This window comes from Suricata suricatta, chromosome 5 (assembly GCF_006229205.1).
Source record: "Suricata suricatta isolate VVHF042 chromosome 5, meerkat_22Aug2017_6uvM2_HiC, whole genome shotgun sequence".
NCBI lineage: Eukaryota > Metazoa > Chordata > Mammalia > Carnivora > Herpestidae > Suricata > Suricata suricatta.
Window position 1 is genome coordinate 117130335 of NC_043704.1, and position 13682 is coordinate 117144016.

At 38.1% G+C, this 13682-nt stretch overlaps 1 long non-coding RNA gene across 2 annotated transcripts in view; it reads right to left on the bottom strand.

Annotated features, from left to right (window-relative positions):
• Positions 1 to 1330: 1330 nt before the first annotated feature.
• Positions 1331 to 13682, bottom strand: part of LOC115292809 — a 57224-nt gene continuing 44872 nt past the window's right edge. For both annotated transcript variants that reach the window (XR_003909147.1, XR_003909146.1), the window contains exon 3: positions 1331 to 1647. This is a non-coding gene — a long non-coding RNA (uncharacterized LOC115292809). The remainder of the gene's footprint in view (positions 1648 to 13682) is intronic.

The window sequence follows — 13682 nt, forward strand, 5'->3', positions numbered from 1 at the left end:
CCTTCTTTTGGCTCATATCTCAATTGAAAAAAGCCACTTCAGATAGCTGTGAAATTAGGTGATTAACTAGTTGTTACTTAACCTTCTAATTTCTGTATAAGTCTAATTACATGAAATAGAAGTTGGTGTTTTGATTTTTTACTTTGCTTTTCTGTTTGGAGTGTCATTGTAACTACTGTATTGTAAATGATGGGAAATAATTGCATATGTTAAAAAAAATAAATTGTGTTATATTCAAAAAACAAAGAAAAATGTCAAACCATAAGCAATATGTATCTTTAGGGAAACACCGCACATACCACACATTAAAATGTTTTGTATCATGTGGATTACTTAGAAATCCGAATTCCTCAAGCCCTAAAAAAAAAAAAAAACCTCCCACCACATGATCCTACCATCTTCATTTTGAGGGAGGGGTTGATACGTCACTTCAAAATATTATGTACTGTCTTTCTTATCAGCCTTAGGTAGCTCCTGCCTCTGTCTCACTTAGCAATGCCAGCGCTGGGAATTGGGGGCAGTAAAAAGAAAAAGCTGCTCTTGGAGTTTGTTTCTACTCTTGGCTCCCCCGGCCTTGAGCCACACATAAGCTGCAGTTGTCACCAGCAGCTCAGGTAGCAGACAGAAACCCCAGCCTGTTTGGAGACCTTGCCAAGAGCAGCAATTGTTTAGCACCAGTGGGTGCAGGAGTGAGCCTGGCACCTCCATGGGAGCTTCCTGAGCCGAAAGACAAACCTCTATTAATGGCGCATAATAATGATCTTTACATTTTAATTAGAAATGCTTGAGTTAAGATCACTCACTGAAACCTTAATGAGCAAAGGAAGGCTCACCTCTTGTTCCTCTGCTTTTCAACTACAAGAAAAAGCAATAAGCTGACCTGAATCAGGTCAGAGCAAATATCAAAACTCATTAGAAATCTGTGATTTAGGCCAAGCTGGAAATACCAGATATTTCCACTTCAAAGCCAAGAAAACATAAGGTTAGCAAAGGGAATAGTCCACAGAGGTCCCTCTCTCTCTGTTTCCATTCACTCACATGTGCATACATTTTTGACTTTGCCATATCCAATCCCTTCAATATGCAAAAACCAAAAGCCACATGCTTAAATCAATGACTAAAGGCTCCATCAAGTTTGAATATTTTCCTAAGCAATTTGAAGTTGTTTGCTTTGCCTAAAAGCACCAAGTTTATACTAAATAAACTCAGATTTATTTCTTGGCTATTGTAATAACACAAAAAAGCTAGATTTAATACCTTGGAATACATTTTTGGAAAATGTTCTTTAAATTGAAGACTAACATGTTTAACTAGATACAGGCAGTTTATTGGGGGGGAAAAGTTCTGTTCCCCCACTGCCAATGCCATGAAAGCTTGCAAACAATTAATAAAAAGTCCTCAAATGTGGAGAAGAAAGTATAAGGTCTAGGCTCAGAATCTGGGAATGGCTTTGAGCCTCTCCACCATAGAAGTAGATGCACGAAAAGGGTAGAGGTGAGCAACATCTCTTAACTCTTACACTTCTGAATAATTTTAACCCAGATGTTGCATCAGTTTCCATTCCTCAAATACGTGGAGCAGGGTTTCCTGAAGTGAGGTTTCCAGACATCTGGTGATCAATCAAGTGGTCTTCAGATAACACAGAAGCTTTAGAAGAGAAAGCAATGGAACAATTACGTTAACAGGCATTTCATAAACTTATGATATGAAATGATTTGATGTTCACAGAAACCTTGTTACATGAATAATAATCATCACCTTCTGAACAGTTGTTGTAGGCATCATAAGTGTGTTTATCAATTCTTCTTGCCTATTCTTCAGTTAACATAATGTATTTCTGTCTCTGCTGATGAATTATTCTACCATTTGTGGTATATTTTTTATAATTGTGAATTTAATATTCTCTACTGTAAGAATCATGCTGAGTTAATGCCCCTATTCAAAAATTTAGATCAATGATTCAAAAAGGGCTCAATGAAGCATGCAAGTAATGATGATGATAATAATAATAATTTCTACATCTCAGAAGGTCATACAAATAAAAAGAAAATGAAACTACTACGAATATAGAATATGAGTTTGTATGTATTCAAATATGTGAATCTGCTTTTGTGATGATTTTCCATAAACAGATGAAAAGAGAAGTGAATATTTGAAAATGGATATTTTGGGGGGGACAACAAACTTATTGGATCCCAATTCAATTCTATTTTCTATCTTGAAACATTTTCCAAATAAATGACATAAACCAAGAGAAGCTTCATTTCTAAAGATAGCAAAGTAATTTCTTATGAACACCACTTGGGTTAGCACAATAAAGATATTTAATAATACTTTTCCATATAAAGTTAATTTTGTCATCTGGTCAAAAAGGGACAAAGACAAGAGTGGCATCATTCATGGTGGCCCTTTCTACAAGCCTAGATCTTTTCCTTCTAATAATGTTTTAAGTCTGTTAAACCATTAATGGCCTTAAGCACTTGCTCATATAATTCATGGTTTTCTATTTTAGATTATTGTGTTATTTACATATAATGACATTTGCCTCATAGTTCTCATTTCTACTTTTTGTTTTTTGCTTTTTATTTTTTTATTTTTTAATAGTTTATTGTCAAATTGGTTTCCATATAACACCCAGTGCTTATCCCCACAAGTGCCCCCCAACCATGACCATCACCCCCCTCCTTCCCTCCCCCTCCCCCTCCCCCTTCAGTCCATGGTTCCTTTTCAGTATTCAGTAGTCTCCCTTGATCTGTGTCCCTCACTCTCCCCTGCTCTTTCCCCCTTCCTCTCCCCATGGTCCTCTGCCAGGTCTCTCCTGTTAGACCTATGAATGCAAACATATGGTATCTATCTTCTCTGCCTGACTTATTTCACTTAGCATGACACCCTCGAGGTCCATCCACTTTGCTACAAATGGCCATATTTCATTCTTTCTCATTGCCATGTAATACTCCATTGTATATATAAACCACATCTTCTTGATCCATTCATCAGTTGATGGACATTTAGGCTCTTTCCATGATTTGGCTATTGTTGACAGTGCTGCTGTGAACATTGGGGTACATGTGCTCCTATGCATCAGTACTTTTTATTTTTTTAAATCAATTTTTTTGCTTGGGCTTAGCCCTCAAGCACGGTGTTGAAAAGGTGCAATAATAGCATCTTCATCTTATTCCTCACTAAGAATGCTTCAGAAGTTGGGTGCCTGTGTGGCTCATTTGCTTGAGTGTCCAACTTTTTATTTCAGCTCAGGTTACAATCCCAGGGTCATGAGATTGAGCCCCATGTCAAGCTCTGCATTAAGTGTGGAGCCTGCTTAAGACTCTCCTTTCCCTCCTCCTCTCTCCCCCTACTCAGAAATAAAAATAAACATTAAAAAAAATGCTTCAAAAGTGACAACATTTTCTGTGATGCTTGCAATAGATAGCCTATGGATACCTGTTAGCACATTAAGAAGCTTCCCTTCTATTCCAAGTAAAGAGTTTTTAAAATTAATTGGTGTTAGATTTTATTAAATATTTTTGAAGGGCATCAACTGAGATAATTATTTGGTATCCCCCCCTACTTTAATCTGTTTCTATAGGGAATCACATTAGATTTCCTGATGACAAATCTGAATTCCTAATATAATCCCTACTTATTCATATCTTCCATACTCTGCTGCAATTTCCTTGCTAATAACTTATTTTGAATTTTGCATCTATGTTTATAATTAGAATGCTACTAGAAGTTTGCCTACCTTTTTTGTATTAAAATCATACTGTTTTGGTATCACTCTAGAGCTACCCTTAGAAGATTAATTAGGTAGCTTTTCACCTTTTTAATTATCTAGAATACAATCTAAGACAGAATTAGCTATTCCTTTAAAATTTCTGTGAAACATACAGTAAATCATCTGGCATTAGTTTTTCCTTTGAGAGAAATTTTTGACTATATTTTCAATTTCCTCCACAGTTATTGATGGTTTTAAATTTTCTACTTCTTTTTGAGTCACTGCTATTAGTTTACATTTACTTAGAAAAATAATTTTTTTCTCCTAGAATTGCAAATTTATTGATCCAGATCTGTAAATAGTATTTCATTCAAATACACAGCCCTAGTTAATAGCCCTATATCTTTTTTTTAAATGTTTTTATTTATTTTTGAGTGAGAGAGAGAGCGTGAATGGGGGAGGAGCACAGAGAGAGAGAGGGAGACACAGAATCTGAAGCATGCTCCAGGCTCCAAGCTGTCAGCACAGAGCCCAACACGGGGCTCAAACCCACAAACTGTGAGATAGTGACCTGAGCTGAAGTTGGACGCTCAACCAACTGAGCCACCCAGGCACCCCTAGCCCTCTATCTTATATTCTGTTACTATTTTAGTAATCATGTTATTTTCCCCTGTTGGTCAAACTTAGCAAATATTTATTAATTTTGCCATCTATTGCTTTATTGATCAATATGACTTTTATTCCATATGTATTTCAAATTTTATATGTATTAATTCCTTCTTCCTACTTTATTATTTATTTGCTTATTCATCTAACATATAAGAATTGGGACATAATTTCAATTCGTCCATTTGATAATGATACTCACTTTGATCACTTGATTAACATGGAAGCTGCCATGTTTCTCCAAAGAAAAATTGCTTGGTAACTATTTTGTTAGAAGATACTTTGAAAACATTTAAATATCCTATTTCTTATCAAGCTTTTATTCTATTCATTTGTTTGACTGTATCATCATGGACTCATAGTTTCTTACTTTATCAATGGATTATAATCTACTAATTATTTTGATACTCCAATCGAACTTGGTTTGGCCAGTGGTAACCCCTCCAAGAAAGTTTTTGAGTTCTTTGGTCTGCCATAAGATGACAGGCTTATCAAACTTCCCCTGTCTCAGGACTGAAAGTAGCACTTCTTAACAAGTGCTGGATTGTTTTTGTGGAGAGTAGTTGCTCAAAACACTCTCATAGACAGACCTAGGGAATATATGTGTGCATACACTTAACACATTCATAGACACACACATATATATCAATGTTCAGTGTGTTTATAAGCACACAACTATATTTATTTTTATAGTTCTTTATCTCCCTCAATCTATATTGAAAACCACAAATTCACATCAATAGTTGAATCCAATCTACAGGGTTCATTCTAGTTTTATATCTTGCTATATTTGTAACCTTTTTCAACCATGGGAAACTGACTCCCATTTTCTTTAGTACATACTTATTTAATCAATTCCTCTATATATAGCTAATATTCCATCTCTGCCAGAACTCAAAGCCAGCTTGGATATTCTCCTCACCCCACACTGGGTTCTCACCTGCCATGCCAGGCATCCCATGCACTGCACCACACACAGACACAGACACACACACACACACACATTCAGCTTGGTCAGACTCTGACACCTTGTGGAAAGCCATCCATCCACATGGATTTCATTAGATTCTCATGAATCATTCTGGGCCACCCTTCTGGGTAGAAGCTCTTCTTACCCTGTGAGAGAGACCTCTGACTGCCAGCCCACTCTAGGCCACCATGGCTCTCCATTTCCAGTCACTTGGACACCTGTATCAATTTCATGTGAATTATTTAAGAAGGAAAGGGAAACAGGAAAAGGGGAAAAAACCTCTATTCTATCCTACGCTGAGCTTTTGTAAATATTATTAAAAACTTGAGAAAACTTTTTACAAGGATATTTGTTTGTTCATATAGATCAATCAATAAACATTTATTGAACACCTGCTGTGTGCTCAGCTGAGGTAATATAAAAGAAGTATGAAAAGGTTCTTGTCATGTAGCTACTTGAAATTAGATTGGAAACTGAACAAGGAACAGCATAATAAAGGTTCATTATATTTTCTAGAACAACAGAAACACAAAAAGGAAAATATATAGCTATTAGATCCTCAAATTGTCATAATACATAGTTTGCTTTGAGGTAACCTTTTCACACCTGATGTCTATGTCTTTTCCTCCAAGTGCATTGAAGCTCACTTAGCACCGAGCTTTTTATCAATGCTTCAGAATGGATGGTGGTAAGTTTCACTCTGTTAAATTACTGGAGCAGACACCATTATTATTTTGGTAGCACTGTCACCAGAACTAAAGCATAATAAAGAAAGTCACAGTATAATGTAAAAAAAATCACCACTTAAAAAAATAAGAGAAGAAAAAGAAGAAATATATTACAGAATAATTCTTAAAATGTGCTTGCTGGAGGTTGGTCTGACTCAGAAATGCAATTTATATTTTAATCATTTCCAGAAAGACTTACATTTCCTTTTAAAAGTATAAAGCATAAAGCATAGCTCCCTGTCCTGGCCGAGGTATGGAGGTTAACTGTGGAGTCAGGCAGTACGCTACAGGAGTATGAGAAAACAGAACAGGTGCCGTGGGGAGAGGAAGAGGCAAGCAGCCAAAGGAAACAAAGGAAGACAGCAGTCTGCTGGGAGGCCCTGAAGGAGCAGAGCGGAATAGGAAGTCACTGCTGCCAATTGCTACTGTCACCACAACTATCATCATTTCTGAGGTTTCAAAGAGACTGGTATCATTTGTGTCTACATGCTTTTTCTTTAAGTGATTACAGTGCCCAAGAGTATAATGTCATCGCTGAAGGCCAAATACCGACTAATGTCCACAGCAAGAAATGACAACTGTTATTAAAATCATTATTTGTTGTCCTCAGATACTGCTTTTGTCAGGATAAATGTGCAGTAATGATTATGGAAGCAATTATTCATGCTTTTCAATTTCACAACGAGGTTTGAACTTCACTCTTTTACTTTCTACAGGAGTGACTGAGACTCAGTACTTCTAAGTAATGTCACTTATGATCAAGACACAACCGTCATGCAGGTACAAATTTTCCCCCCCACCCATAGTCAAAGAGGAGATAAAAGCTGATTCCTGAATGCTTTGGTTTTCCTTCCTTGCAGTGAACAAAGGCTCCCACAGTGTCTTCACTTAACTGCCAATGTGGTCAATCTTACTTACACTCATTAAATGAGATCTTTGTAAATGCTGCCCAGACTCGGCCCCCTTTCTCTAACACCCCTCCTAGCAGTCTGGGAGTCTCTTTTGCCTAAATTGTTCAGTTAGGTAGATACTGACCCAGACTGGATTAATGAGACCCTCCTTCCTGTGAGGTTAGAGTTAGGACTTAGGGACTCTAATCACTTCCCTGATGACACTGAGTCTTTAAGAATATCTAAATGTAGGGACTGAGAAGATGTGCCTCATGTTGGTATTTGTAATTTTTGCATGAAGAAGCAGAGAAAAGGGACCTGAAAGTGACTAGAAGGTGAAACAGAAAGGCATGGAGAAACAGGACCTCTGTCTCTTGCCTTTCAGATCTTGGTCTACCATCAGTCATTCCATTTGATGACATTCCATTGGTTCCTTGTAAACATGCCCCACCTTCATCCTGCCTTGTAGTGACACTGGCTAGGACTGGACAGAGTTGAGGGAAATTTTGTTCTATATATCTGTCAGTGGTTTACAAGTACACCTCTCTGTGATCTCTCGTTCTTACTGGTGGTAGTAGGTACATGGAATACCAGTGAAATTTTTTACATATCTGGAGGTGGCTACCAAAGGATTACTGAGCACCTGATCACAGACTCATTGCTGAAGTCCTCCTTTCCAGCCAAATTTAATACCATCAGTTCTGGAGCAGGTGACCCCAGTAGCAGGGCTCAAGACTGGCAAAGTATCTCTGCTCGAGGTACTTAGAGATCTCAGTGTTTGTTTCCTACACAAGGCCTGATTTCATTAATCTAATGAATTTTATTAATGTTTAAATCCAGTTTAAGTCCAACTGATTTTATTAATACTATGGAATAGGATTATCAATCATGTTAATCATCTGATTGATTATGCTAATTATCTAGTCCCTCAAAGAAGAGTCTTAATAAACACTGGCTTAATTATGTCAGAGACACTGTGCACAGAGTTCCCTTACAATAAATGTATAAGGGATTGCCTTAATTAAGTTGCGCTTTCTAGCTTTCTTTTCTCCTGCCCACTTTTATTATTTGGCTCTTGTTTCATTTTGCTTTTCATGTTTCTTTATTGTTTTTTTAGTTTAGTTTATTGTTTGTTGTTCTGTTTCATTTTATCTATACTCTTTTATGACAAATGTCCCCAAAATTACTCTTGAGTAAAATAATAAAAATGTAACACTGAAGTCAACCATGAGAGGAGAATACTTATTTTCAGGTTCACCTCCCTTCACTGATGAATCAGCCAGAGACATGGAGGCACCACAAGATGAAACATCGCTCAGACAGGAAGCTACTATACTCTTCCTTCCTACAAGGCACGGTGTGCTTCCATGTGGTGGGGCCTCGTTCCGGATCTTTTATCCATGTTAACGATTACTGAGCATTCACTATCTACACAGGAAACAGAAGTGAAGAACAAAAATCTCTTGCACTTGAGGAATTTACAGTCAGTGGAAAACATAGACGTGAAGTCAGCTATCAAAAGCATAAGAAGGAAGTAAGCTCTAGGAACACAGGCACATTTGCACGATATCATAGAGGACAAGTAGCTGTTTTGTGGAGGGAACAAATGAGGGCACGTATTTAAATTTGGCCCCAAAGGAAGAGTACATTGAGAAAAACCATAAGGATAACAAGACACCCCAGATTCCCAGGCCAAAGGGACCATCTGATCAAAAAGGGACAGAGGCCTAAAAAGTCATCTTTTGTTTGAGAAAGGGTGAAAAGCCAATCAGAAAAACTTTGCTTTTCTTTTTTTAGATTTTGTCAGAAGTAAGATCTATTTGGATAGCTGAGTTAAGGTGTTTATTTTATTTTTTTAAATGTTTATTTACTTTGGAGAGAGTCAGAGAGCAAGTACAAGTGAAGTAGGGGCAGAGAAAGAAGGAGATGCAGAATCTGAAGCAGGCTCCAGGCTCTGAGCTGTCAGCACAGAGCACGACACAGGGCTCGAACCCACAGACCATGAGATCATGACCTGAACTGAAGTTGGAGACTTAGCCAACTGAGCCACCCAGGTGCTCCTGAATTAGGGTGTTTAGATTGAAGCTATATCAGATAATGCACACTTCACTCATAAGGCTAAGCTTCTGTTGTTCCAAGTGCTTCTGAAATTAAAAAAAAAAAAAGTCTAAAAGGAAGGAGCAAAATGAGGAAAGTCAAGCTGGAATTGGGGGGGATGGAGGTGAAGAAAATACACGGTAGGTCTAAGAACCGAAACCTGATGTTGCTGCTTTTCTTTTGTTGGGATCCTAACAACTCAATCATGAGCTGAATAGCTTTCTGTTCTACCAACTGAGCTAGCCAGCTGAAACCTGCCTTGTAAATATGTATTGTATCCTTTATAAATCTGTGTTTGAGATCAAGTGTCTCCAAGGTAAGTGGCCTCCCCTTCTGGTGTGCCAGATGACCAACATCTACCCACACTGGCGTCACACTAGGTTCTTAGTCCTTCTGGCGTCATATACCTCCTGAGAGTGTAAACAAACATAAATACCAGACAAGTCATCTCCTTTGCTAGAGCAGAGCATGTGTAAATTTTCATTGCCATGAAGTTGATGTTAACACATCCATATGTTCACTAACGTTTTATGGCAAATATGTATGTAATTAAGGGATTGCCATTTAATGTTTTAAAATCGTTCATTAGTTTTCTGTTTAAAACGCTTCATTTCTTATAAACGAGATATTAGCTTTTTTCTATCACATTGAAATGGTTCTTAATCCAACACAAAACAAAGTAACCCAAAATACCTTATAGTTTTTGCCCCCAGAGCAACTTCTCTCCTTTTCCTGGAGGATTTCTATTTAGCACACTACATCTTTCTTGTCCGTGTATGTGTGACAATATGCTACAAGGAGACACATAACTAAAGCTGTCAAAACTAAGCTACCGAAAGCACATTTGTGTGACAGGGCAAACCTAGGTTGCTGTACTGTGATAACAAAAGCAATCCAGTCAAAGGGCCACCGGGCAACTCTTCTAACCCCCCAAGGACGCTGTCTTGCCCGAGCACAAGGCAATTCTTACATATCAAGATGAACCCGTAATTTTTAAAGGGAAATTATGTGATGGCCTTACATTGCATTTTTTCACATGTGCTCACTTAGAGCCTACCTTATAATGTGTGTAAGGTATGAAGTGGAGGAACAGTGAGGGGTGAGGAGAGAGAATTCACGATCACGCAACTGGGGAGACTATATAATAATTCAGGGCAAAGGCTTTTGCTCCTCAGTCACCTCACACAGCCCTCCCATGCCTCCTCGCCCCCTGCAGCCACAGAAAACAGACAGATCTGCAAGAAAAATCAGTTAATGCCATGCAAGCTCGAGGGGTTTCGGTTTAGTTCTTATCATTCATTTCATTTCTGCAAACTACAGTGAAACAACACACATGATCTTATCTACTGGAACTCAGGAGACTGCCCCCCTCTTACACCTTCACTTGTACAGCTGCCTTTGATCTCTCTTAAAACAAAAGAGAAAAAAAAAAAAAGAAAGAAAAGAAAAGAAGTCTTCAACAGGAAACTTCGGGGAAATTGATTACCAAAGCGTTTGAAGATACGAAGATATGATATGAGCGGATATGAAGAATTATCAGTTCTTACAGAATTTGCATGGTGACACATCTGTGGTGTGCCCTTACAGCAAAGAAACTCCTATCCAGCCAAGAAGAGATTGGAACAGGATGAAAACGTAACCTCATAACAAAGTCCTGGGAAGCTCACTGTTCTCTTGCCAGCGGGGCTGCTGTGAGGAAACAAACAACCCGGTGGCATGGGCACTTTGAGGCTCCTATCGAGGGCCTGGCTAGAGCAGATCAGTGCTCTGCTGGTTGTCACCAGGCTGCATGGGAATCCCCCGCCCATCATTCTTCACCTCAGAGACTCTGCAGACATAAATAAAAAACATTCCACCCACCATCTATTATTTACAGGCTGGGGCTTCTCCAAGTTTATCACTGGAGGCACCAGATGCTCCATTAACCCCCTTATCTCTGAGCTCTACCATAGACAGTAAAGGGGTTGGCTAGAAAATAGTACTAAGTATATAATCACCACAGCAATTATCTGACAGTCAGACTTCCAGCCAGTCAACTATTAGAAACAGCTCATCCCTGTATTAAACAAGAAAAGATCTTTATTTGACAAGGAAAAACTTATTCCCTTTCCATATGGGAGGGCAGGGGAGCTATTATAGACATTTATTTGACCAGAAACTATTGATTTAATACTGTACCTAAAATGAAGGTCACTGATTCGATATGTAAGAGTATGTTTATGCCAAGCATTCCCATTCTACCCTAACCAACAGGGGAATATGTTTGCAATGGCAACAGTTGATTGAGGCAGAACCAACTGATGTAGGAAGAAATGATATTTGAGAACAGGAAAGGAAAGAGCCATCCAAGCTCAGTAGATGTGAATGTAGGGTCCAGAAACAGACTTTCTGAGCTCAAATATGGCCTTCCCACTGACTGCTTTATGAATTGAACCAGGTACTTAACTTCTCTGTGCCTCAGTTTACTCAGTTATAAGGTAGGAATAATAGATGTACATGCCTCATCTGGTGGTTTTGAATGAGTTTAAATGAGTTAGTTCCTGTGAAGTACATAGAAGTTCAGTGCACAGAGTAAGTTCTTGGTAAGTATTAGTTGTTAGTAAAGGTGATATCAGGGAACCACAGCAGGTAAGAGGATTAGAGTAAAAGCAAAGGATCTTATATATCACAATAGGCCCAGAGGGATCTCCGTGTGATAGTCTATGACAGGCAATAGTTGGTATTTATATATAGTTCTTGAATACTCCTCTTAAGAAAAAAAAATGTTCAAACCACACATAATGTTTTCTAGTCTGCTTTTTCACTTAAATTTTATTGAACCCTTTCTGTGAAATTAAACATTAAATTCATCATACAGTCATATCTTGTATTTGCCGGTTTCCTATTGTCAACTTCTTAATTGTTCTAGTGAGAAGAAAACTATCAATATTCAAAACAAACAAAGAAAAATCTAATACCCAGGGCTATTTCCATATACCAGTGAAGATGGCTCTTTATTTAGGAAAATACCTAGAAAAGTCTCTTTGGGTTTGAAAAATCATAATCCATTCATGGCCCGAAAGAAGAGGAAATTTCGAAAAGAAAGGTGAGCTGCCTTGCATAGTAAAGTGAAAGGAATCTTGGTTTTGCCTGGTTGCCAAGGGGAGAGGCGGCGGCGGGGCTGGGAGTGGAGAGGCTTCCGCCAGGGGAGAAGCGCTCTGGCTCTGTGGTTAGAGCACAGGACACGTGCTGGGCTTTATGGAGGACATGCCAGCAAGAAATTTCCCCAGGTGTAGGATAAATTTCTCATCACGGTAAAACTTCACACTGACATTAAAGCTGTTTCTGGTGCCATGCGATGCTTCCCATTGGTTATCCCTAGACCTGATTACCTCCAAACAATGCCTTCTTATCACTGATGACATAGGGGGTTGAAAGAAGTCAGAGGTCCAATGTGGAAAAAGTAGGTCAGCAAGAAAGGTAAGTAGACAACTCTCCTAGAGTGTTACTAAAGCATGCTGTGCATCCGTTTTTATCTTTAAAATGGTGATGATGCCTCTTATTTCATATAGCTGCAATGTAAAGTTTATATGTTAGAAACATTTGCTATCTAAATGTTTTCTGATACATTGTGGCTGGCAATAGCATGTGTCCAATAAACATTAACTATAAAAGTCTACTCCGATGAATCTCCTTGTGCACATCCCTAATTGGATGTAATGCCTACAAAGTTACCAAAAGAATTTCTAATAAGAAAAACATCAGGTTTTTCTTGTTCTGCAGATAAAAACTGAGATGGAATCCAAACTCAAACTAATGCACAAACACTAGAACAAATACATGATTAGCTAAGTATACCATAACCTTTACAAGTTCCTTTCTCTAAAGAAATATCCCTGTAAGGTAAGCATTGTGGAGATTGTTCATTTTCAGGCAAGCAAAAATTGCACAAAAGAAGACCCCTAAAATTTCTAGATCTATGCTTCATTTTAATTTTTAAAAACAGTTTTTACCAATAAGTATTGAGGGAAATGTTAAATTATATACAACATATTCAATTTAAATAAAGCAGAGAAAACTATAGAAAACTTATGAAAGAGATTGAAGAAGACACCAAGAAATGGAAAAACATTCCCTGTTCATGGATCGGAAGAATAAACATTGTGAAGATGTCATTACTACCCAAAGCAATCTACACATTCAATGCCATCCCCATCAAAATTGCACCAACATTCTTCTCAAAGCTAGAACAAACGATCCTCAAATTCATATGGAACCACAAAAGACCCCGAATAGCCAAAGTCATATTGAAGAAGAAAACCAAAATGGGAGGCATCACAATCCCAGACTTTAGCCTCTGCTACAAAGCTGTCATCATCAAGACAGTATGGTATTGGCACAAAAAAAGACACATAGACCAATGCAATAGAATAGAGAACCCAGAACTGGGCCCACAAATGCATGGCCAATTAATTTTTGACAAAGCAGGAAAGAGTATCCGATGGAAAAAAGACTGCCTCTTTAGCAGTGGTGTTGGGAGAACTGGACAGCAACATGCAGAAGAATGAAACTAGACCACTTTCTTACACCAAGACCACTTGAGTTTATTTATTTTACAAAAATAAACTCAAAATGGC